The following is a 26734-nucleotide window of genomic DNA, read 5'->3' as shown; positions in this document are numbered from 1 at the left end:
TGAAGCAGCATTAAAAAATACTTTCTTTTTGTGCTGGCGAGTCATTAATCAGATGTTAGAAATGCTTGAGCTGTGGAAGAACTACTTTGTACATCAGCCTGAGAGCCTTACCAAGCTTTTTCTTTTCTTAAAGGGAGTTGCAACATTTTTGTCAAAAATCAGTTGGAAATATTTAATCAAAGTACTCAATGGAGCACTAAAATAAAACTTCAGCTTTTTAAGCTTTTTAGCAAAATGCAATGATTGAAGACAAAGCTTGCAAATAGGAAACCATGAAAATGAAAAAGAGGAACTGAAAAATTCTAGGATGTGCTTTGGGAAATCTTAACTTGAGGGGAGGATCTTTGGATGGAACTTCTGTTTTTATTTTTTTTTATTTTTTTTAATTTTTTTTGGAACTTCTGTTTTTAAATGTATACATTTATATTCAATACCAGATGGAATAATATTAAGAAAGGCCTACAATCTAAGTCTGACAGAACATTCAAGAGTCATAAATGGAGATCTATTAGTTGATGCCTTTTTATTTTATAATGACACTTACTAAGGAAAAGTGACCTGAAAAGAGGCAAAAAAGCAATGTGTAAAAATACCTTGGCTGAAATGTTATACATTTTGATATGAAATGAATTAGAAATGAGAATCTCCTTCATCTAGCAAAATTTCCTTTGAGCTTACCAGGCACCTCAGCACCTGTAAAGAATATTTTCTCAATTAAAAATATCATGGTCTGCCTGTGGTTGCTGCAGGGGCAGGGGGTGTGGGAGGGACGGATTGGGAGTTTGGGACTAGCAGATGCAAACTATTATATATAGAATGGATAAGCAACAAGGTCCAACTGTGTAGCACAGGGAACTATATTCAATATCCTGTGATAAATCATAATGGAAAAGAATATAAAAAAGAATATATATATATGTTTAACTGAATTACTTTGCTATAGCACAACATTGTAAATCAACTATACTTCAATAAAATAAATTAAAAAATAAAAATAAAAAATATCATGGTCTGTAGAGGAGTCTTTTGAAGATCTCAGTAATTTCAAATGTACTAACAAATGAAACTTTGAAGATAATTTCAGGTTATGCTATAAAAACCTAAAAATACTGAGCCCAAGTTGAAAAAACAAAACATATTTTTCAGAAGAGTATGTATGGTACAATATTAGAATTAGATACAGCTATAAAATAAAGTACTTGATTGTGTACATAAAGTAATGATCCTTCTAATGTTTTTTTAATGTTCATGCAATTAGTATAAATACTTTAAAAATTTTGTTCAGACATATACAGTATGTTATTTTTGCTTTGAGAATTTTATTTTTAAATATAGTTTTTGAATCAAATTATTTTATAGGTCCACCAAAGTCATAAAACCAGTTTGTTGATCAATATATAAATATATTTAATACAACTTTCCAGATGGCACAGGTGGTAAAGAACCCACCTGCCAATGCAGCAGAAGTAAGAGACACAGATTCAATCCCTGGGTCAGAAAGATCCCCTGGATGAGGGCGTGGCAACCCACTCCAGTATTCTTGCCTGAAGAATCCCATGGACAGAGGAGCCTGGCCAGCTACAGTCCATTGGGTCACAAAGAGGCGGACACGACTGAAGCGACTTAGCGCACGATACAGCTTAAATGGCTTTTAGTATCCTCTAACCTCGTGGGAGAGAGACCAGTCCAAGACTTTAAAATCCTGCTCAGAAGACTATTTGGAAAGGCTGGGATGCCATAGTGACCATGCAAAGTGAGTGGACCAGAGGAAAAGAAAAGAATGCATTGCCCACATTAAGGTGTTACAACTGCAGTGCCCCAGCTGGAGCCCCTGAGAGATCCACAGTAATGTAAGCAATGGCTCAGGTGAGCCATTTTACTGTAGAATCAGTCAGGTGGCAAATCTCGTGCCCCCTTTCCGTGCTTTCCCGCCTCCACAGTCCAACCCACAGAAACCAGAAACTGGAGTTAGCCAGGGAGGGAGGGGAAAAGGAGCGCAGGGTCACAGTTCAGTGCTGGAGCAGGAGGGCTGGAGGTGAGACAGAAGTCTTGGGTGTGGTCTCATCTGAGTCAAGACTTGGGTGTTGATTGGACTGGAGAGTTGAATTTCTGAATTGAGATGATGGTTGCAAAGAAAATTACCTGAGGACTTTTCATTTTTAAAAATATTTCTTTATTCAGCTCTTTTGTTTTCTACTGTGCCAGGTAGCAGGCGGGATCTTAGTCCCCTGACCAAAGATCAAACCCCTGCATTGGAACCACGGAGCCTTAACCACAAAACAAACATTGAGGGGCTAGTAAGGAATGAAACACTGATGTCACAATGTGGATGGACCTCAAGAACATTATCCACAGCAAAAGAAGTCAGACACAAAGGTCACATATTGTATGATTCCATTTATATGAAACCCCTAGAACAGGTAAATGCATGGAGGAAGAAAGTGGACTGACTAGAGGTAGCTGGGGTTGGGGTCTGGGGGGTGTGGGAGTGGTTAGAGGGAGGAGGGAATGGGATGGGGAGTGGTACAAGGTCTCATTTTAGCAGGGGAGGAAAATATCTTGGAACTTGATAGAGTTGACAGTTGTGCAGCTCTGTGGATGTGTTAATACTAAATGCCATTGAATTGTTCACTTTAAGTGGTTAATTTAATGTTACATGAATTTTATTCTCATTTAAGAAAAAATTACCGGGCTGGCCCAAATGTTTATCCAGGGACTGGAAAAGGATGCTCCCTACTGGGACAGTTTAAAGGTCAGTGCCAGGAAAAGAAAGTTTTTTGTAAGGACTCTTATCTCACGCATTCTGCATGTAACTCATACTACTAAATAGGGCTGGATGCAACAAACCACGTCACCTGTACTCTGGGGGATTTAAGGAATTTTCGAGGACTTCCCTGGTGGTCCAGTGGTTAAGACTCCAAGCTTCCACTGCAAGGGCATGGATTTGATTCCTGGTCTGGGAGCTTAGATCCCAAATGCTATGTGATACAACAGAAAAAAAAAAAACAAAAAAGAATTTTCGAGGGTAAATTTGGTCTCTGCTGGAATTTCACCTACTGGGCTGACTTTAAAGCGTTACCTCCACATACTCTGAGCAGTAGTAAAGCCTAAGTAAAGACAACAGAGATAAACAGCCTGAACTGTCTCTCTGGGAGCTGAGTCTCATTAACAGGAACATTCCAGGCCGGGGTGAAATTCTACAAACTTTGCTGCCACTGACTCTGGGTCACCTGGTTTGGACCAGAACCAGCCATCCCCTCCTTGTCATTCTGAGGTTCAGCTCTTTGTCGTGACCTAAGTTCCCCTGCTTCTGGATTCTGACCATAAATCCCCCAATTCCTGAGAAAACAAGTTCTGTGCCAAGCCACCAAGGAGCCCAGACAGCTTGGAGTCCAAGAAACCTGCTAATTCGGAAAAAGGGTCTTGCTCCAGAAGATAAGTGACTGGCAGCTGGCAGGCATCCTGGGTGTCGGCTCTGGCTATTGTGTGCCCAAGGGAAGGGGGGCAGACTAGTTAAAAAAACTAGCAGAACACTTCTGAGCTTTGAACTTATAAATGTGCATTAAAATGGGAAATTATTAACCAGAGAAGTAGGGAAGTAATTAGGGCCCAAACAACGTTATTAATTCAAGGGAGCAGATCAAATTGACCTCTCCGCATCTCAGTCTTCTCTTCTGCAGAATGGAAATCCTTTCGATTTAACCAGACAGTTGTGAGACTAGAATGGTATAGATATATGTCGAAATGCTTTGAGAAGTACAAAGTGTAACACAAAATTCAAGGGTTTTACACATAGGAACTTAGTAAAAAAACACACCTAGTGGCAAAACCAAGGGGTTTCAGTATTTAGGGATGATGTGGGCCAGTGGATGCATCTCTAGCCAGACCTTGCTGTCTCATACAGGGTTGGAAGATCTGTTTGAGTTGTGTGCAGTCATCCTGTTCTCAAATTTGTTTTTTATTTGAAAGAAAAAACTGGCCAGAAGGGGTAAACCCGAATGAGAAAAATTAATCATCAACCTCTCATTATAATTGCCTTTGTTTTTCAGCATTAAAAAATCTTAGGTCATAAAAATAATACAAAGATTTCAGAGTTTAAAATTGGGAGCATTAATTAGTACAAGGAACAAATTTCAAGAGTTTCTTCTTAGTTTACCTGTCTGGGAAGATGAAGGAGATGAAGGATGTGTGTTTAAGCTGGCTTATTTGGAACTGAAAGAGTTTGATCTGGATGTTCCATTCTCTACCACTCAGGAAGACATTCAGTTCAACTTAGTAGATATTTGCTGTTTCCATTTTGCTCCCAAGCTGGGGACACTGGGGTGAATAGGATAGCTTTTCCCTCTTTTAATTTGCACATAGGCCTTGGAGATGAGCCCCAACCTTAGCCCTGGGTTTGAAGGAGGCGAGGGGACAAAACCCATAGACACACACACAGGACACACTTCAAACTGTACTCTGGCCAGGGATTTCCATGGAGTAAGCACCAGCAGAGGGGGACAACTGGGTTAGAGACCATTCCTTTGAATAGCTACCAAACTCTCTGGTTCCTTAAGCACATCCTGAATTAAGAGTCTGGTATTTAAACTGACAGCCACTCATCACATTTGAAGGGCAGACATCTGAAATTAGAATGTCCAAAAGTCAGGAAAGTGGAAGATGGTATTTGGCATGTTTTCACAAGGCAGTATGTTTTAAGATACCACAGTCATCTACGTGGTGGCTGAAGGTTTTTTGTTTGTTTGTTTTTAAGACCACCTCTAAAACTCCAGACCCATTTTCAGCCTGAGTACTCCCTGTAATTTTGCTCCAAATACTGAACAGATAGGCACTGAGTTGTTTCCCTGAATCTAAGCACCAGCAGCGTTGCCCAGCTCAGAAATACAATAAGTAAGACTTATCCCAAAGAACATTGATTTTTTTCTTTTAAATAGAATTTCATCCCTCCAAGGATCACAAAATATTTATCCTGAGCTGCCTGCAAGTACAAGTTTCTTCAGAGGCTTCCAATTTCCCCTCCGTTGTCTAGACCAGCCAAACCCACAGAGTCTCAACCAGTGTCTGCCTCCCAAACAGGTCTGGGAAGTGCTGAGAAAGGGGCTGAGGATTCTGTTTTGCCCTTTGGTGATGGAAAGGAGGAATCTCCTCTTATGCTCTGTTAGTACCAAGAGACTTAGAATTTCAGAGCTGATGACACCTTAGATTTGGTCCAATGACTGCTCTTCATTTTCCATCTCCAGAACTTTTTATCTTTCCCAAACTGAAACTCAGTACAGTAAGTCTCCGGCATATGAACGAGTTCTGCTCTGAGAGCGTGTTTAAGTCCAACGAAGTTAGCCTAGGTACCCAGTAAACACAGTTGCTATACAGTACTTTACTGAAATAGGTTTATACTACTTTTCACACAAATAACACATAAAAAAACAAAACATGAAAAATAAAGAAAACAATCTTGCAGTGCATGCTGCTGCTGCTGCTGCTAAGTCTCTTCAGTCGTGTCCGATTCTGTGCGACCCCACAGACTGCATACATACATGCTAAGTTGTTTCAGTCGTGTCCAGCTTTTTGAGACCCTATGGGCTGTAGCCTGCCAGACTCCTCTGTCCATAGGTCTCTCCAGGCAAGAATACTGGAGTAGGTAGCTATTCCCTCCTCCAGAAGATCTTCTCAAGCCATGGATCGAACCTGTGTCTCCTGCCCTGGCAGGTGGGTTCTTTACCACTAGCGCCACCTGGTACAGTCTTGAAAAGTATAGTAGTACACTACAACAGCTGGCACACAGAGGCTGGCATTGAGTGAAGAGGCAAGAAGAGTTAATGACTCAGGAGGGAGAGGAAGTGGGAGATGGTAGAGCTGAAGAGTCATCAGTAGTAAGAGATGGAGGGCAAGCTGCAATTTCATTCATGCCTGGCATTTGAATCCATGAAAGTTCGCTACTTGAAGGTTCGTATGTAGGGGATGTACTGTACTCATTAAACAATAACAAACAATAACTTTCCAATCTCCTCTCCCTGAACCCCCAGCAACTATCATTCTACTTTTGTTCTCTATGATTTTGACTACTCTACTCTAGGAGCCTCATATAAGTGGAATCATACAGTATTTGTCCTTTTGTGACTGTTATTTCACCTAGCATGGTGTCTTCAAAGTCATCTGTATTGTTGCATGTGATAGGATTTCCTTTCTTTTTAAGGCTATATAATATCCATTTTTATCGGTATTAATTAATGGTATTAATATCCATTAAAAGTGCTGCACTCAACATGCCAGCAAATCTGGAAAACTCAGCAGTGGCCACAGGACTGGAAAAGGTCAGTTTTCGTTCCAATCCCAAAAAAAGGCAATGCCAAAGAATGCTCAAACTACTGCACAATTGCACTCATCTCACACGCTAGTAAAGTAATGCTTAAAATTCTCCAAGCCAGGCTTCAGCAATACGTGAACCATGAACTTCCAGACAATCAAGCTGGTTTTAGAAAAGGCAGAGGAACCAGAGGTCAAATTGCCAACATCCAATGTATCATCGAAAAAGCAAGAGAGTACCAGAAAAACATCTATTTCTGCTTTATCGACTATGCCAAAGCCTTTGACTGTGTGGATCACAATAAACTGTGGAAAATCCTGAAAGAGATGGGTATACCAGACCTCCTGACCTGCCTCTTGAGAAACCTGTATGCAGGTCAGGAAGCAACAGTTAGAACTGGACATGGAACAACAGACTGGTTCCAAATAGGAAAAGGAGTCCATCAAGGCTGTATATTGTCACCCTGCTTATTTAGCTTATATGCAGAGTACATCATGAGAAATGCTGGGCTGGATAAAGCACAAGCTGGAATCAAGATTGCCAGGAGAAATATCAATAACTTCAGATATGCAGATGACACCACCCTCAGGGTAGAAACCGAAGAAGAACTAAAGAGCCTCTTGATGAAAGTGAAAGAGGAGAGTGAAAAATTTGGCCTAAAGCTCAACGTTCAGAAAACTAAGATCATGGCATCTGGTTCCATCACTTCATGGGAAATAGATGGGGAAACAGTGGAAACAGTGTCAGACTTTATTTTTTTGGGCTTCAAAATTACTGCTGATGGTGATTGCAGCCATGAAATTAAAAGACGCTTACTCCTTGGAGGGAAGGTTATGACCAACCTAGATAGCATATTAAAAAGCAGGGACATTACTTTGCCAACAAAGGTCCGTCTAGTCAAGGCTATGGTTTTTCCAGTGGTCACGAATGGATGTGAGAGTTGGACGGTGAAGAAAGCTGAGCGCCGAAGAATTGATACTTTTGAACTGTGGTGTTGGAGAAGACTCTTGAGAGTCCCTTGGACTGCAAGAAGATCCAACCAGTCCATCCTAAAAGAGATCAATCCTGGGTGTTCATTGGAAGGACTGATGTTGAAGCTGAAACTCCAATACTTTGGCCACCTCATGTGAAGAGTTGACTCATTTGAAAAGACCCTAATGCTGGGAAGGATAGGGGGCAGGAGGAGAAGGGGACGACAGAGGATGAGATGGCTGGATGGCATCACCGACTCGATGGACATGGGTTTGGGTAAACTCTGGGAGTTGGTGATGGACTGGGAGGCCTGGCGTGCTGCAATTCATGGGGTCACGACTTGGGGGTCATGAGTTGGACACGACTGAGCGACTGAACTGAACTGAATGATGCACAAGGGTTCTGATTTCTCTGTATCTTCACCAGCATTTGTTACTGTCAGTTTTTGATTATGGCCATCCTAATGAGTGTAAGGTGGTATTTCACTGTAGTTTTTTTTGTTTTTTTTTAAAAGATTTATTTCTGGCTATGCTGGGTCTTCATTGCTGTGCACATGCTTTCTCTAGTTGTAGCGAATGGGGGCTACTCTTTGTGGTGCGCGGGCTTTTCATCGCGGTGGCTTCTCTCACTGAGGAGCACAGGCACTAGGGCATGTGGGTTTCAGCAGTTGCAGCATGTCGGCTCAGTACTTGTGGTACACGGGCTTCGTTGCCCTGCAGCATGTGGGATCTTCCAGGATCAGGGAACAAACTGGTGTCCCCTGCATTGGCAGGTGAATTATTTTTTTTTTTTATTATCTATTTATTTATTTATTTTTGGCAGGTGAATTCTTAACAACTAGACCACCAGAGAAGCCCCTTGCTATAATTTTAATTTGCATTTCTCTAATGATTAGTGATATTGAGCATCTTTTCATGTGCTTGGCTTTCCTGATAGCTCAGTTGGTAAAGAGTCTGCCTGCAATGTAGGAGACCCCGGTTTGATTCCAGGGTTGGGAAGATCCCCTGGAGAAGGGAAAGGCTACCCACTCCAGTATTCTTGGGCTTCCCTGGTGGCTCAGCTGGTAAAGAATCTGCCTGCAGTGCAGGAGACCTGGGTTGGATCCCTGGGTTGGTAAGATCCCCTGGAGAAGGGAAAGGCTACCCACTCCAGTATTCTGGCCTGGAGAATTCCATGGATTGTATAGTCTGTGGGGTTGCAAAGAGATGGACATGACTGAGTGACTTTCACTTCACTTCACTTTCATGTACTTATTGGCTATCAGCATATTTTCTTTGGAGAAATGTCTATTCAAGTCCTTTGCCCACTTTAAAATTGTTTCTTTTTGTGATTGTTGTTAACACCTCATATTATATATGTTATTAAATGGGTCACAGGAAGGTTGCACTTATCCAGAGACCCTCAGTCAGATGGTAGCAAAGCCAGAATCAGAATTTAGGGGTCCCAGTAAAACAACAGGGCTTTGTCCCACTTCATCCCTTATAGAGGAGGAAACAGTGGCGGAGAGGTGAGGACATGTTCTTCTACTATTTTGGGCTGTGGCTTCCGGGCTCCACTTGCTGCATCTTGCTGAGTGATTGGGGCCCAGATTCTCAGTGCTGATGCTATGGTCTCAGTTGTGTCTCCTTTCCCCAAATCCACATGTTGAAGCTTCAAGCCCCAATGTGACTGCATTTGGAGATAGGGCCTTGAAGGAGGTAATTACAGTAAAATGAGGTCATGAGGATAGGGTCCTAATCCAATAGGACTGGTGTCCTTGTAAGAAGGGGAAGAGATGCCAGATCTCTCTCTCTTTCTCTCCACGTGTGCACAGAGGAAAGACCATCTGCGGACATGGTGAGAACGTGGCTGTCTGCAAGCCAGGCCATGAGGCCTCACCAGAAACCAACCCTACCAGCACCTTGTTTTGGTCTTCTAGCCTCCAGAATTGTGAGAAAGCGAATTTCTATTGTTGAATCCACCTAATCTGTGATGGTAGCCCGAGCTTACTAAAACCTCTGGATTCAGAGTTACCAGATGGAGAAGAACCTGCCTGTGTGGGTGTGGGTGGTCAAGTTGGCCAACTGGGTCTCACAATGGGTGCGGCCATGTTAAGTTTTTCTGGAATCTTAGAGGCTTCGGTCTGATATCCAAGTAATCTTCTCCTGGCAGAACACAATTCCCTGATGTTGAAAATAGAGCTTAATAAAGCCTATTAAAATAATTCCAAAGGCTTCCTGGCTATCAAGTAGCTCTCACAAGAAAGTATTCTGATGATTTAAAAAGTCTCAGACACGTGCATATTAGGTTTCCCTCAAAATATACATGGTTTCACCACCAGTACTGAACTTCTTCTGTTTTCTTCTCTGTGATCCCTGGTTTGGGTGGATTTTCTTGGCTATTTCTGATGTATTTGTTATCCTTCCTTCCCCGTCCATCAGATTAACTGCCAAATCCCTCCTAGGCTCCTTATTTCTGTAAGATCTAGTTATTCTTCAGATGGTCTAGACTGTAAGACAAAGAGGATCCAGCAAGCAAGGGCTGATGGAAAGAGGAGGAAACTGAGAGCCTCTGTGGGTGGGGCACTGGTGTGGTGGGAGGTGACCCCATCACACGGCCTGCCCTGCACACTTCTTGGGGATGGAGAAGGAAGCAGAGGTACCTCCAAGTCTCACTTCTACTGCTTCTGGGCCATGCTGGGAAAATCATTTCACTTTTGGTCAATTCTTTGGAAATAATCTGCTCATTTGTAAAACAGGAAAAAAATCTGTCCTTAGAACCAGACATTGTGAGTCTGGAAGATCTGCTGGGGCCAGAAGCACTTTGGAAATTGTAAATTTGCAAATGCAAAGGATTATCTTAGAAACAGAAAAGTTCAGGGCAAAAATTCCTGTGTCAACTTATGAAAAACTAATTTTACCTGGGCTGTGGCCATAGGCACAGTGGGTGAATGCAGAGCACAATGAAGGCAGTAAAATATTTTGTGGTTGGTCCTAACTTAATCCAAGCACAAGTCTTCCAAACTTTTGGATTTTGAACAACTCCAAAGGAAGCCAATTGGGTATGATTATTGTTCAGTCACTAAGTCATGTCTGACTCTGCAACCCCATGAACTGCAGCATGCCAGATGTCCCTGTCCTTCACTATTTCCCAGAGTTTGCTCAGATTCATGTCCAGTGAGTTGGTGATGCTATTGAACTATCTCATCCACCTTTTCTTGCCTTCATTCTTTCCCAGCATCAGGGTCTTTTCCAGTGAGTTGGCTCTTCGTGTCAAGTGGCCAAAGTATTGGAGCCTCAGCTTCAGCATTAGTCCTTCTAATGAGTATTCAGGGTTGATTTCCTTTAGGATCAATTGGTTTGACTATATCTCCCTTAAAAGTTGTTTAAATTGTTAAATATACATTAGCAGAAGCAACAGCTGGAGAGTGACACAACAGCACTGACCTCCATTTAGGAGTCAGTAGGGTTTCAAAACCAAGTGAATTGTTTGGCACTGACTTCATTTCAACACAGCCAATGTTGTGAATATCGTTTCTGAGTGATCCCCCAAACTCATTAAGACCTCTTAACATAGCTAAAACTTAATAAAACTAGCAGTAATGATGTGTAAAGAGAATTATGGTTTATGAAGTAATTGCATATTCACTAATTTTTACTTTCTTTCCCTTTTAAAGTTGAGAAACCGAGGCCTGGAGAGGTTAAGAGAGTAAAGATTATAGAATCAGTCACAGACCAAGAGCTTGAATCTGGTCTGCTGATGTCACACTTGTGGTCTTCTAGAACCAGTCCCAGGGAGCAGGGTTTTAAGCAGTCCATTTTGGATCATCCTGTACATACCTATTCCTGTAACCACATTCCTGGACATTCTCCTTCACCTGCCTAGTCTCCCACCTGCCGATGGGGGATTCAGTAGGCCATGGCCAAAGGCAGAAGTATTAGTCAGGAGAGACAAATGACCTTAGTAGTTTTTGAGGGATACGTTTTGCCCCTTGGGCTCCCAGTTAGACTTTTTTAATTCTAAGGGGTCTGTCTCATTTCTAATTTGAAGCAAAGTTACTGTCTCTGACTTGAGCAAGAAAATGGGTGTATTGCTCAGAATTTATCCTGGTTGCTAATGACTGAGACTTGAAATAATATCAGCCCATATAATCTGAAGGGTTGTTTGTTTTCTCACCTCAAGTCTGAAGGTAAATAATATAGGGCTTCCCTTGTAGCTCGGTCAATAAAGAATCTGCCTGCAATGCAGGAGACCCGGGTTCGATTCCTGGGTCTGGAAGATCCCCTGGAAAAAGGCATGGCAACCCACTCCAGTATTCCTGCCTGGAGAATCCCAGAGTCAGAGAAGCCTGGGGGGCTACAGTCATAGGGTCACAAAGAGTCAGACACAACTGGAGCAACTTAGCATGCATGCACGGTAGTTCACAAATCCCTCAGGGACTCAGGCTTCTTTTGCCTTTCTTGCCACCATCCTTCCAGCTGGTTTCCATCCTCAAGTTCACTTTATGGCTGCAATATGGCCATTATAACTCTAGCCATCAGGCTTCCCAGGTGGCACAGGATAAAGAATTGTCCTGGCAATGCAAGGAGATGCGGAGATGTAGGTTCAATCCCTGGGTGGGGAAGATCCCCTGGAGCAGGAAATGGCAACCTACTCCAGTACTCTTGCCTGGAAATTCCAAGGACAGAGGAGCCTTCTGGGCTTCAGTCCATGGGGTTGCAAAGACTTGGACACGACTGAGCGACTGAGCAGACACACAGCACAACTCTAGCCATTACACCAGCACTTCAGAGGAGGAAGGGATAAAAAAAAGTGCATCTTCCAAATGAGTTAGTGCTTTTAAAGCTGGGTACATTTACACGCCCAATAAACTCCATGTTTTGTTTTTAGGGAAGAAGGGAGAATAGCTATAGTCACCTTTGCTTTGTTTTTTTTCTTTTTCTTTCTTCTTCTTTTGGCCACACTGCACAGCTAACTGGATTTTTAGTTCCCTGACCAGGGATGGAACCCGAGCCCCTGCAGTGGAAGCATGGAGTTAAAACCACTGGACTGCCAGGGAAGTCCTAGGCTTAGTTGATTTTGGGTAGCTCATGGAACTGAAGGTCAGGGACTCGAACATTTCAGGAACCCATGGAAAATCTCTTTAGGAAGCTGTTGTGGGATTATTTTGCTCTGTTGCCTTCAGCCCCTGTGACCCTACTCAAGGAGAAAGAGAGTCTGAATTTAAGTTTGCCTGAGCTGCTGATTGGGGATTAGGGGAAGCAGACCTGCATAGGACCCCACACCATAAGGACTGGAACAAGATCCTTGCTCAAAAGAAGGGATTCTAGACAGAAAAATGTCACGGTGTCTCCCAGGCTTCATGTGTTGTCCCATCTCATTCTCTCTTCCAGCCCCAGACTCTTCTCAGCAGAGAAAAGACATGGTAGGGTGTGGAGTGGAAACAGGGCTTTAGAGATCCGCACACGTGGATTTACTCACGGTTCTGCCATGGCACGGGTGTATGACGCTGAGCCTATGTTACTTTACTTCTCTGAGCCTCAGTTTCATCAGCTGTTGGAAAGGGGATAATCTTACATGCCTTAAAGTTGGCTGTGAGGATTAACATAGTGGGATTGTCACAGTCTCACTGGTCTTGAGGATCAATAGTGTCACTTTGATTGTAGTAGCCCAAGTTTCACTGGTTCTTCATGACCTGTGAACCCTGCCTCCCCTGCTTCAAGTATTGGTGAGGACATTTAGAACATGCCCTACACATATGCGGGCTTCACAGGTGGCGCTAGTGGTGAAGAACTCACCTGCCCAAGGCAGGTAGACATAAGAGAAGCAGGTTCAATCCCTGAGTCAGGAAGATCGCCTGGATGGGGGCATGGCAACCCACTCCAGTATTTTTGTCGGGATAATCCCATGGACAGAGGAGCCTGGCGGGCTATTGTCCATAGGGTCACAAACAGTTGGACACGGCTAAAGTGACTTAGCACTCACACTACATATATACTCACCAACACATCAGATACTGCCATGCATGGGTGCTACCCCGTCAGGCACCTTAATTTTTGTCCCTCACTCAGCCCAGGGGAACCTCTATCAAAGATGAGCTATGGTTTGGAAACATTGCTGGAAAAAAGCTCTTCTATCCTATTTGATATTACTCTGCATGGAAATGATCCCATTTAACACTCCTTAGGCCCAAGTCTCAGTTTTCTGGCAGCCTGCCCCCTCTCTGAGACTTGGACACACAGCGATGGGGCTTCCCGTCTGGATTTCAATGGCTGAAATTTGTCATTGCCTATACAGAAATCCATCTTCTCCTTTCTCCTTAGGCAGTGAACACTGATTTCCAGCTGGGTCCCTTGCTACCTAGAGTAAAAGACAAGATTTCTTTGCTTCCCTTGGAACTTAGTATGTCCATTTGACTAATTTCTGGCCAACAGGACATAAGCAGAAGTGTGGTATGTAAGAAAGGCTGATCACAGCATTTCTCAGAGTCAGTCTGTCCCTTTTGGTCCTCTTCCTTCTATCCTCCAGCTGACAGACTGAGGTGTGATGACTGGAGCTCCAACAGCCATTTTGGAGCCTGAGGAGAGCTTGTAGATGGAAGCTGTGTCCTTAAACAGTGGAACAGAAAGATTGAAGGCTGTGTCCCTAACGAAACTGTGGAATCTCCATGCCAGTCCTGGATTGTTGGTTCTGGACCTCTTTTGCATCAAAGAAAAATAAGCTTCAATCTTAGTTTTGAGATAGTTATTTTGAGGGTTTCCTTTTTTATAGGAAAAAAGGAAATAATCAGCTGAAATTATGATCAGCTGAAACTGATCCTAATGGATGATACCACGCTCCCTCACACTAGGTGATTTCCTTGGGGTGCATTCTTGCCAGGTGATCTCTCCGTCTTCATGAAAATAGATTTCTGAAGAGATCTTCTCCATTGGTATTCCAGCTGTGTCCAGGCACCCCCAAATCCCACCTAGAATCAAATGGCGTCCCTCATAACCTATGCTAAGTACTTGGCACAGAGTCTGTATTCATCATATTGTAGCTATTCTTTTTTTTTTTTTAATAAATTTATTTACTTTAGTTGGGGGCTAATTACTTTACAATATTGTAGTAGTTTTTGCCATACATTGACATGAATCAGCCATGGGTTTACATGTGTTCCCCTTCCTGGACCCCCCTCCCGCCTCCCTCCCCATCCCATCCCTCTGGGTCATCCCATTGCCCCAGCCCTGAGCATTTGTCTCATGCATCGAAGATGGAATGGTGTTCTGTTTCACATATGATAATATACATGTTTCAATGCTATTCTCCCAGAACGTCCCACCCTCACCTTCTCCCTCAGAGTCCATAAGACTGTTCTATGCATCTGTGTCTCTTATTCTGTCTCGCATATAGGGTTATCATTACCATTTTCCAAATTCCATATATGTGCATTAGTATACTGTATTGGTGTTTTTCTTTCTGGCTTACTTCACTCTGTATTATGGGCTCCAGTTTCATCCATCTCAATAGAACTGATTCAAATGTATTTTTTTAATGGCTGAGTAATATTCCATTGTGTATATGTACCACAGCTTCCTTATCCATTCGTCTGCCGATGGACATCTAGGTTGCTTCCATGTCCTGGCTATTGTAAACAGTGCTGCGATGAACATTGGGGTACACGCGTCTCTTTCAATTCTGGTTTCCTCTGTGTGTATGCCCAGCAGTGGGATTGCTGGGTCATATGGCAGTTCTATTCCCAGTTTTTTAAGGAATCGCCACACTGTTCTTCATAGTGGCTGTACTAGTTTACATTCCCACCAACAGTGTAAGAAGGTTCCCTTTTCTCCACACCCTCTCCAGCATTTATTGCTTGTAGACTTTTGGATAGCAGCCATTCTGACTGGTGTGAAATGGTACCTCATTGTGGTTTTGATTTGCTATTCTTTTATTTAAAAAAATGTTTTTGGAGTATAGTTGCTCTATAATGTTGTGTTATTTTCTGCTGTACAGCTAAATGAATCAGTCATATGTACACATATATCCTCCCTTTTTTGGATTTCCTTCCCTTTTAGCTCATGGCAGAGTATTGAGTAGAGTTCCCTGGGCTATACAGTAGATCTTCATTAGTTATCTATTTTATACATAGTCGTGTATATACAGCAGTCCCAATCTCCCAATTCATCCCCCTCCTCCTTTTCCACCTTGGTGTCCATAGGTTTGCTTTCTATGTCTGAGTCTCAATTTCTGCTTTACAAATTAATAATACATGGTCTGGCACAGTTCTGAGCACAAGGGCTCAATAAAAATTAGTCAGCATTCTCTCCATTCTTTATATGTGTAGATGGTTGACTCCTTCTACCTCCTAGTTCTAGGCTGTAACACAGAGGATTGCACCAGGTAGGGAATCCAACATAAGCAGCTAAAAACTGATTTTCCCCCAGAGGTCCCTTTCCACTTTCCACCCATGCCTCCATTTCAGGACATTGCTGGGCAAGACCCTGAGCTCAGAGGGGCAGCCACCATCAGTCAATAACACTTCCTGCTGAGCCATGGTTGTTGTTGCGGGGGGGTGCATCCCAATGGGAGAAGATGAAGCTTCTGTCCTCAGAGGCATCTCTGCCCAACAGGAACTAATAATGCTGAATGATTTCAGTTGAGACCAGACTCAGGAACACCAGGCCAGTTCGACCCATCTTCTCCAACCATCCATTATGGCCCTCTGAGGTCTGCCTCATCCCAAATACCCCCTGGATTTCCTGGGTTACCGCCTCCCCTCCCCTACCTCATGCTGACCTGAATCTAGGCTATTGTGGATGCAGAGATTCCCTTGATTATGAGAGACACAGGTGGTTGAATGACTTTTGTTATTTTAATGATTTGTCTTGAAGCAGGAAACCAGATCTAAGCCAGTTCTAGAAATTCAGCTTGTTAAATGAATTGAACTAAAGAAAAGGAAAGTAAAAAAACATTCCTAAACAATGGAATGAACGGGCCAAGTCAAGAGACAGTTTCATTCTGCGTCTCTGTGAAATATGGCAAGTGTGCTTCTCCATTCCAAGACTGTGGGGGTGGAGTCATCATCCTCCTGTTCCCCTGCCTCACTTTTCCTCCTCAGCCCAGCCTGGGATGAGGAGTCTGGGCTTTATTTTCCACCAAAGACACCTGAGGAATCCAGGGGTGAGGCTGAGGCTGGTGATCCAGCGTGTGTCACAGTGTTCAAAGTGTGCACCCCTCCTTCCTTCCTGGAATCTCCAGTTAAGGCCTGGGAGGGTCTTTGCCTGTTGAGATGCTGAGACAGCAGAAGACCGAGGCTGAGGTGTGAACAGTGAGACCCAGAGGAGGTTCAGGAAAGCTCCTCAAGCCAGCATTCCTAGGAAAATGCTCCTCAGAGTGGAGGTTCCTTCCCTTCACAGGGTCCTCTCTCAACCATGGATTCCCTTCTGCAGCTCAACAGAAGTAGACTCAGTTCCCCACGTCCTGTAAACCCAGGCTCCTTCCTTTGAGTATGTGGGAAGGAGTTCAAGGCCCTGAGGGAGCAAGTTTTCCTGCCAGTAATCCAAATTTTGTAGAGTAAATCCACTCCTCCTCCCTTGGAAAATTCTAGCAAACTATCATATTTTGCTCTATGTACACATTTTCTATAAAAGCAAAAATTACATGGTGCTTCGGGAAACAAGGCCTTGGGGTGTCTTGCACAATATCCTAGAAGAACTTAGAGGTTTCTTTTATTATACCTAGTTCTCATCAAGCAAGATTTATTTTTACCATGTCTAGCCCTCCACTCAAGTGATCAGTACAAATCCAGTTACAAATGGCAATATTTCTTTGAAACAGTGACAATGAAAGAATCTTAAGTTTCCAGTATGCAAGGGGTGGTAAATGGAGTATAATATAAGGTAGTCTTTTTTTAAATCAAATTATAATATGTAAACTTTGGCCACCTGATGAGAAGAGCCAACTCATTTGAAAAGACCCTGATGCTGGGAAAGATTGAAGTCAGGAGGAGAAGCAGGTGACAGAGGATGAGATGGTTGGATGGCATCATAGACTCAACGGACACGAATTTGAGCAAAATCTGGGAGATAGTGAAGGAGAGGGAAGCCTGGCGTGCTGCAGTCCATGTGGTTGCAGAGTCAGACACGACTGGGCAACTGAACAACAATGTGTAAACTGTCACTGACAGTCTAATTTGTGTCTTAGTTGTCTATTGCTGTATAACACATTACCTCCAAACAGCAGCATAAAGCAAAGGGAGAACAAAGGCATTTACGGTATAAACACATTGTGATATAAATGAGACTCTATTCTGTAGGTTACTCTAAACATCTATTTCCCGCAAAAGAAGCACCAATTTCTTAGTCCTCCTCACTTTCTCTTCACTTTTGTTATGGTTCTAAAATCTGTTTCCTTGTGTTCTTTCCTATGCCTCTGTTTCCTCTTTGAGGCAGTGGGACACCGTGGTTAGGACGAGATGCTCTGCAGCAACAGTCTTGGCTCCACTGCTCACTGGATGTATGAATTTAGGCAAGTCACTTGACTTCTTTGGCTTTAGTTTCCTCATCTGTAAAATGGGACTTATTATGGTTCCCACACATAGGGATGTTGTGAGGATCAAATAGGACAATCCACATAAAGCTCTTTAAGAAAGTGCCAGGGACATAGTAGGCACTCAATAAATGTTAGCGGTGATGGCTGCTAGTCATGGGAATCATAGACAACATCTAGGTCTGAGGGCAGGTGCTGGCCATTGACAGGTGTACTTACATGCTCAAATTCTTGTCCTGTTTCAAGGCAAATCGCATCTAACGTTCAGGGCTGCTGTTGAGTAGACCAGATGCCTACTCTACTGAGTCCTTCCTGCTGCTGCAAAGAGAGAGACAGTGTGCTGAAGTGACCCTTCTCCTCATCAGGAGCCAGGGCTGATATGCAGGTGAGTCCTCCTGTATCTCAGAGGTGTGTGCTTGGGCTGTAGGCCTTGAACAAAATGGCCCAGACACTAGTGTGTTCTGAATGTAAATGTCTGCATCTCATACTTTTTCTGCCTCCTCTTTCACTGCCAGCTGCTGCTGTGGGCATTGCCAGTGTGCCCACTTCCAGCAGCTCCCTTCCTTCTCCTTCTAATTCTTACTTCCATGGGCTTGGAAACTTGAGAGTGAACTTTGTTGCAATTTTCTGTGAAAGACAAGGCTTTGAGCAAGGAGGGTCCAAGGACTGTGTTGTGAACAAAGCTTGGAGTCTATGCAGGCTGCATACTCGGGTAGAGACAGCATGGGCAAGGAGTTGACCTGGTCTCAAATTACCAACTTTTTAAAGTTTTATTTTAAAAATGATCATCCAGCAAGATGATGATCTTTTTTTTCCCTTTTCACTAAGTTTAACACATGTGTAAATGTATGTGACTGCCACCACAATTGGGATATAGAATAGTTCTATGACCCCAAAAGACTCCTTTATAGCCATGTTCTCCCCAACCCAGAAACTCTGGCAAATTCTGATGTGCTCTGCATCATGATAGTTTTGTCCTTTCCAGAATATTATGTAGATGAAACCATATGTGATTCTGAGACCGGCTTCTCTCACTCAGTATAAAATCTTTGATATTGATCCAAGTTGTCAACTATCAACTGTTCATTTCTTTTTACTGCTGAGTGATATTCCATTGTATTGCTTATTCACCTCTGGTGAGGGACATCTGGGTTTTCCTAGCTTTTGGCTATCAGAAATAAAACTACTATTAACATTTGTGTACAGGTTTTGTGTGAATGTAAGTTTTCATTTCTCTAAGGTAAATATTCAGGACTGAGATTGTTAGGTTATGTGGAAAGTATATATTTAACTTCATAAGAAGCCACTAGACCGTTTCCAGAGTGACTGTACCATTTTTGCATTCCCACCAGTAATTCTGTGTCTTTGTCAGCCCCTGGTATTGTCTGTCCTTTGTATTACAGTTATTCCAGTGGGGATGAAGTGATATTTCACTACAGTTTTGATTTGCATTTTCCTAATGGCTAATGATGTTGAACATCTTTTCATATGTTTATTTGCCGGTCTTACATCCTCTTTGGTGAAGGTCTATTCAAGACCTTTGTCATTTTTTTAAAGTGTCTTGCTGGTTTCCTTACCATTGAGTTTTAAGAGTTCTTTATGTATTTTGGATACAAGTCCTTTGTCAGATTGGAGACAAGGTTTAAGCAAATACTTAAGTACCTGGGCCTTCCCCTCATTAAATGGGGATAACGTATGTAGTTTTCTCTGCCTATTTCCAAAGGTTGCTCTGAAGATCAAATGATAAAGGCAAGCGAAACATTGGTAGTTGGGAAGGAACCACCTTTGCTATTTGGGTTACCCAGGTTCTTGTGTGAATGGTCTGTGACCAGCAGGTATTTATTTGCATAATATTATGTTCCTTCTAAGCAGGTACTTGACCAATAAAAAGGTTCAAGATGAAAGGAAATTGTGTGGAGAAATGACAACTGCTGACACCTATACCTTGTATGTCACTGCTGAAGCACAATTTCCTCCCCAAGAGCCCAGGAGACTTGGCCAAGAGGGTGCTAGAGGTTGATGGTGGCTGAGTAGCTGGTGTCGGGAGTTCCTTGGTACCTCACCTGCCCCAACTTCAGGAAGCAGCTCTCGCTGGTCCAGGCAGAGCCCAGCACTCTTATTGAGAGAGGATCACATGTCACAACTGACGGCTGAAGAAAGACATGCTAGAGAGGATGTGTCCCATTCGCAAGTGAAGGAAGGACAGTTGGACTCCATCTTCCAGCTCCCATTGCTTTTCTGGGTTGCATGTGAGTGAGCCAAACTTGAGGGTGGCTAAGAGGAGGCAGCAGTGGCAACATATATAGGACATGTGTCCTTCATAGTCCACCTGTGTCTTCCTAGTGCTCACCTGTAATCTGGTAGTATATGTGTGTGTGTCTGTGCGCGTATGTGCACACACTCAGTTGCTCAGTCATGTCCAACTTTTTGTGACCCCAGGGACAGTAGCCACCAGGCTCCTCTGTCCATGCTATTATCCAAGCAAAAATACTGGAGCAAGTTGCCATTTCCTACTCCAGGGGATCTTCCTGACCCAGGGATCGAACCTGCATCTTTTGCATCTTCCGCATTGGCAGGCATATTCTTTACTACTGAGCCACCCAGGAAGCCCAATCTATTAGTGCTCACCTGTAAGCTAGTAGTGCTAACCTGTATTCTAGCCGTGCTCATGTTATAATAGCAGGCATAGTGGTGGCCTCCCCACTGTCCATTCCACCCCACCCATTAAGCACAGGACAACTTCAGTTTGAAGAATTAACTTCAGCTCACGGGGTGACCCTGAGGCATTGGAGGACAATCCCATTCACCCTGCTACTGACTGGTTCTGGAATGCACATGACCTGATTCTGCCAATGGGACACAAGGAGTGGTTTGCTGAAGGTCTCTGGGAAGTAGTGCTGCCTTCTGTGGGGGGATGAGAAGCCAGATCCATTCACTGTGTCTCACTCTGTTGGTCTGTGTGTCTCTCTGTCTCTGTCTTTCTCCCCCTCTGCTGGGGTGCTGGCAGCTAAGACCACAGGGGCTCAGACTTGGAAGGAGTTGGTGCTGAGGCTGGACGAGCAGAGATGTGAAAAGGACCTGAGTCTTTGGTTCCTCCCTGAGCCTGAAGTCCATCCAGCTTGGAAGTCTTTGCTGAAGCTGACCATCCTTCTCTAACAGTTTAATTCGGCTTGAGTCTAGTCTCTTATTATTTGCAACCTGAACACAGCAGCTGTTATATGCTGTCCCCTCATTAAGCTTAGTTCACGAGTCAGACTTCAAAGATACAGCGGGACTCTGGGAGTGAGGATGAAGGAAAAAGGAGGAAAAGACAATGACCTCTTCTCTCTTTAATGGTGCAACATCAAGACAGTTTCATGGACCTAGTGTCATTTTTTCTCTTTTATCATGAAAGCATTAAAAATCACCTAAACCTTATTAACTTGGGTTTAAAGGAGGGGAAGTTCTGAATTACAGCCTCTGTTCAAAGGAAGGCAGTTGGTTTTTACTCCAGTTTGAAGTGCACAGTAACTGGACCAACACCGGGTAGAGGTCCTGCTGGCCTGCTCCAGGGAAGACGCTATTAACATATTGTTGCTATGCCAAGACGAATCACGTCTTTGGGGGAGTTTCTACAGGCCACAGTGGCTGAGTCAGCAGTGTGCACGAGGGAACAGAGGCGGTGGAGGAGGGTTTAACCTATTTCAGGGAACAGACCACTTGCGAGGAGCCATAGCCCCTGGCAGAACAACACGGTGCTAACTATGCATATATTACAGCAGGTACTGCCCAAATGCTCACAGTTTTAAACCCGAGGAACACTGACGGTCGAGGCTCCAGGGCACATGCACACGCCTGGACTCATGTTCACGGGCAGTGATAATGCAACGCACACGAGATTCAGCGGAAGAAACTTGCTTGGGCCTTGTGTACTGGCAGAGGATTTCTTCTCCTGGGAAAGTGGCTGCATTTGCATTTTTTTAGTAACCGCTGGTTACCAAGGCAGCGTGTGCATGCATGTGTGTGTGCGTGTGTGTGTGTGTGTGTGAGAGAGAGAGAGACATTGAGCACAAGCTGGCAAGCGCCTCACTTGAATTGTGATTTTGCCACAAGCCCTCAGACCTGGCAGATGCAAGTCCTTGGTCCGGATCACAGTTCAGTTTTCCTTGTTGGCCTCCCAGATTGTCACTGAAATCTTAAAGGCTAGAGCAAATCAGACTATTGTTTTCCTAAGCAGATAAAAACTCGTTCATTTTAGGAAAAGCAGCCATCTAATACTGATGCGTATTTGGGAGGCAGTTTGTGACCCCATGGACTGCAGCCTGCCAGGCTCCTCTGTCCATGGGGATTCTCCAGGCGAGAATACTGGAGTGGGTTGCCATGCCCTCCTCCAGGGGATCTTCCCAACCCAGGGATCCAACTCAGGTGTCCCAAATTGCATGCGGATTCTTCACTGTCTGAGGCACCCGGGAAGCTGCAGCTTGGGGGAAGGCTCCTTTTTTAGAATAGGAAATGACTGTGGAGGAGAGGGCATCCCTTGGCACCTGCCAGGTATTGAGCTACCTGGGAGCCAGGTCGCCCTCCTCCCTTCTCCGTCACGTGTGATTTGAGCACCTGAAAATGTCAGGCACTGTGAGTTACGGATGCAGAGATGAATGAAACACAGAACTTGCCCACGAGGGGCTTGCATAAGGGGGGGGCACGCACGCACACACACACACACACACACATAAGCACACATGCATCTCTAATGTGTGTTGAGATGTATACGGAGCAAGGAGCATGGAGGAACATTCAAGCTGGAATTTGAAGTTCAAGGAGGCATCCCAAGCACAGAAGGGAGAGCTGACAGCACACACAGAGGCAGCAGGAAGAGCGGAGAGGTGGTTTGTTTGGGGTCCAGGGATGCCCCCAGCCTGGCCACGTGGTGCAGGGCTGAAGAGTCCGGGCATGGTGGGCAGTTAGGTGGGATGCTGTCAGTGCCACAGGACCAGGAGCACTTTATCCACTCTCTCGAAGCTGTTCTCTTGTCTGTAAAAGGGGGGTAGTAATTACACTTGTAGAGAGAAACTGTGATTAAATGAGATGATGTAGGTAAAGTGCTTGGGGCCCTCTGGGCACGTGGTAAGCATGTCACCCATTCCGAGTGTTTCACAGGCATCGGTGTCAGAGGAGTTTGTACGCTAGTCCTTCCTGAGGCCAACACTCCCCCAGTTCTTCCAAGGCACTTTGGTCCTGCCAGGGGATGGTCTTGAAAACTATATACTGTTTTCTAAAAGTGAGATTCCACAAGACATTATGTTGAATTGGAACTGTTGATATAAATCCATAGTCTCACAAAGAAATGTGAGGCCAGATTTTGGCTTTTAACATTTGTTCTCCACTAATGGAATCAGGTCTCCTTGGAAGGTAGGTGATCATGCCTTAGATGGGGGAGGGGAGAAGACAAATCAAGCTGGAAAGTTCTGGATCATCTTATTATTGTCAGAAAGGAAAGAATGCTATCAAGGAGGCCAAGGGCATCCTGAAGGTGTTCACATGGACAAGTTTGACAATTTGACCTTCTAATCATGTGGTATGTTGAGAGAACTCGTGAAAGGCCATGGGTTTTTTATGATATGCAACTGAGAATGGTTAGTTTGATGTCGAACAAAAAGGTAATTGAATGATTTGAGGTGGATGACTAGCAGGGTACAGTATTCACTTTTTATTCTAAGATTAGGGGATTGTTAATATGTGTGCGTATTTTATTTCTTCTCTAAGTCATGTGACTGGTTGTAATAATGAGGGATGAGTGTGAGAGCCTTAGGTTCGCTCCTGGCCTCTTTCCTCTGCTGCTTATCACACAGGCACTGGCTCCCACAGGCTGTGTTCCCCAGGCTTGTGGCTGGGCATGGCCAATCGGGAGGGAGGCTGGAGAGTGAGAAGGAAGGAGAAACCAGGCTGTTTCTCCCCAAGTTTCTGTCTCCAGCATCGGCTGCCTCACCTCCCAGCACTGCCTTCCATAGCTCCAGCTGATGTCCTGTTGGAGGTTCCACCTGCCAGGTTCTTTTGAGGGGCCTCCAGCCCCACACCCAGGGCTCCACTAGCACCTTCTCCTTTGTCCCACCAGCCCAAAGGCGCTAGCAATTTCCTTGAATCGCTAATCTCACTGTCCTCTGTTTGTCTTCCCAGCTGTATAGTCAATTGTCTTCAATGAATCCCCTCCATGTAAATTACTGAAATGACCTGTTTCTCAGTTAATATCTAATAGAATATGTCATTATTTCTATCCACACAGGCAGGAAAGAGTAAACACCAGGAACTGTGAGTAAACCAAATAATCCTAGGATAAACGAACACAGTGGCAAGGGTGAGAAGGGTCAGTGAGCACTTCCGTGGCATAAAATCCAGGCAGGGGACTCAAAGCCGAGAGGCAGTCCATGCAAAAATCGAGGCGGGAGAGGGTTCTGCAGGATGTTCCTGGTGACATATTCAGTACGTGTCCTGAGGAGGCGGGGGGCGGAGCTCACTTTGCACATTCAATCCCAGGAGATGCAATTTTTAGATGGTCTTATATGAATTATAATAAAATGCAAATAAAAGAACAATAAATTTCAAATAATATTGTTGGACCAAGTCAGTACATCCTAATAAGATGATGGGTTAGATGCTCTCAGCCAAGAGACATCTAAAAGTGAAATCAGTTCTGGGAAAGCTGCCAAGAGAGGCAGGTGTCATCTGTGTCCTGTCCAGCTCCCTTTGGTAACCATCCTTGCCTCACCTGACACTGGACAGCTTTGGACCACCAGCCCTGCCACTCTCTCCCTGAGGTCTGTCTCTGGCCACTGGAACCTACATGGTCCACATGAGCAGCCTGGAAGTGTCCATCTCCAGGGCAGCCCTCAACCAATATCTGAGGAGAAGGGTGGATAAATATTCCAGCACCCCTGCCTACTACTTGGGGTAACCGAGGTGCCGATCTACATCATCTCCCATGTTTCTGGGCAGGACTGCTCCTGGTCACCCACAGTGGTCACCTGCTTGCTGACACGGCCTCTGGATTCCTCCTTTCCTGGTCTCACGTCCCTGAGTCCTGCCGGGAGATTCCAAGAATCGCCTTCCAAAAAACACTACTTCCACTTATACTCTTGTCTCAGTGTCTGCTTCTGGGGGAGATGAGACTAAGGCACCATTTAAAAGATAAACTCATTTGGAATAATTTTAGATTTGGAGAAAAGTTGCAAAGATAATACAGAGACTTCTCACTCAGTTCCTTCCAAAGTTAATTTCTTAAAAAAAAAACCAACCCAGCTTTATTGAGGTATAATCTATATACCAAGAACTGCACATATTTAACCTGTACAATTGGATGTGTTTGAAAATATGCACACATCAGAATACCATCACCTCAATCAAGGTAATAGACATACTCAACACCTCCCAAAGTATACCTTTGTATCCTGTTCCTTTTTTTTTGGTATGGACACTTAATATAAGATTTGCCCTCTTAACAAATTTTGAAGTTCACCCTACCTAGTGGTAATCATTTGTACTATGTTATACAGCAGATGCCTAGAACTTATCCATCTTGCATAACTGAAACTTTATACCCACACATTATCATTTGCCATTTGTTAAATCTAAGAGGTTAACCCTGAGCATTACTGCTAATGGCTTTCATCAGATTTTATCAATTGCTAATGTCCTCTTCCTGGTCAGGATACCATAGGATCTGTGACAGTGTCTCAGTCTTTCCTTATTTTTCATGACCTTGACAGTTCTGAGGAGTACTGCTCAGGCATTTTGTACAATGTCCTTTGATTTGGGTTGATATTTTTCTGAAGGTTAGACAAAAACGATGGGTTTAGAGGAAAAGTATTTCACAACTTAAGTGCCCCTCTCAGTGGATCATCTTAGGGAAGACACCAAATTTAAAAACTTTTAAAAAATACTTAATAGGGACTTCCCTGGTGGTCCAGTGGCTAAGACTTTATGCTCCCAATGCAGCGGGCATGAGTCCAATCCCTGGTCAAAGAATTAGATCCCACATGCTGCAACTAAGAGATTGAATGCTAGAACTAAAGATCATGCATGCCTCAACTAATAGCTGGCACAGCTAAATAAAATTTTTTTAAAAAATCCATAGTAAAAACCAGATGCTTAAAATTCCCAAGTCATCACAAGTAAAAAAAAAATTTTTTTATAAGAAGGGATCCAGCTTGGAGTCCAGGGACTCATGTTTGCATCACTTTACATTGGACATCCAGGTCCTATGTCCCGGCCAAGAACCAATTAGCCAATTGCCCAATTCTATGTCCTCAGCTTGTCTGAGAAATTGTCCTCTGTCTTTTGGCTCTAGTAGGACTCCTCAGGAAGGAGTAAATATTACTGAAACCCTAGGATGACATAAGAAATGCAGTAAAGAATAAATGTAGCAATAATCCTGGGAAGGTAATATATCAGGTACAGAATAATGAATTAAGGCCATGGTGTGTGTGTGCTCTAGAGTGGACATAAGTGGGTACAGTAATAAGTTGTATAACCATTGCATTTCTGAATATTTTGTCTTCCATTTGAGATCTTTGAAAGAATTCTTTTGATCTTCAAAAGAATCAAATGGAGTGTTTGTAACTGCATTTCAAATTAAGAACATATCATTCATTATATTTGTAACTGAGAAAAATAGGTTTTCTGAGTTCAGTTCAGTTCAGTCGCTCAGTCATGTCCGACTCTTTGCGACCCCATGAATCGCAGCACGCCAGGCCTCCTTGTCCATCACCAACTCCCAGAGTCTACCCAAACCCGTGTGCATCGAGTTGGTGATGCCATCCAGCCATCTCATCCTCTGTCGTCCCCTTCTCCTCCTGCCCCCAATCCTTCCTAGCATTAGGGTCTTTTCCAATGAGTCAACTCTTCCCATGAGGTGGCCAAAGTGTTGGAGTTTCAGCTTCAACATCAGTCCTTCCAGTGAACACCCAGGACTGATCTCCT

At 43.8% G+C, this 26734-nt stretch overlaps 1 long non-coding RNA gene across 1 annotated transcript in view; it reads left to right on the top strand.

Annotated features, from left to right (window-relative positions):
- The window catches only part of LOC145528959 (uncharacterized), a 53269-nt gene that overhangs the window by 4812 nt on the left and 21723 nt on the right, over window positions 1-26734 (top strand). The window contains exon 2 of the long non-coding RNA XR_014070816.1: window positions 18029-18167. This is a non-coding gene — a long non-coding RNA (uncharacterized LOC145528959). The remainder of the gene's footprint in view (window positions 1-18028; window positions 18168-26734) is intronic.

The sequence above is a fragment of the Giraffa tippelskirchi genome, chromosome 12, assembly GCF_054371585.1.
Source record: "Giraffa tippelskirchi isolate mGirTip1 chromosome 12, T2T-mGirTip1v1.2.pri, whole genome shotgun sequence".
Lineage (NCBI taxonomy): Eukaryota > Metazoa > Chordata > Mammalia > Artiodactyla > Giraffidae > Giraffa > Giraffa tippelskirchi.
This window is presented reverse-complemented; position numbering and strand designations above follow the sequence as displayed.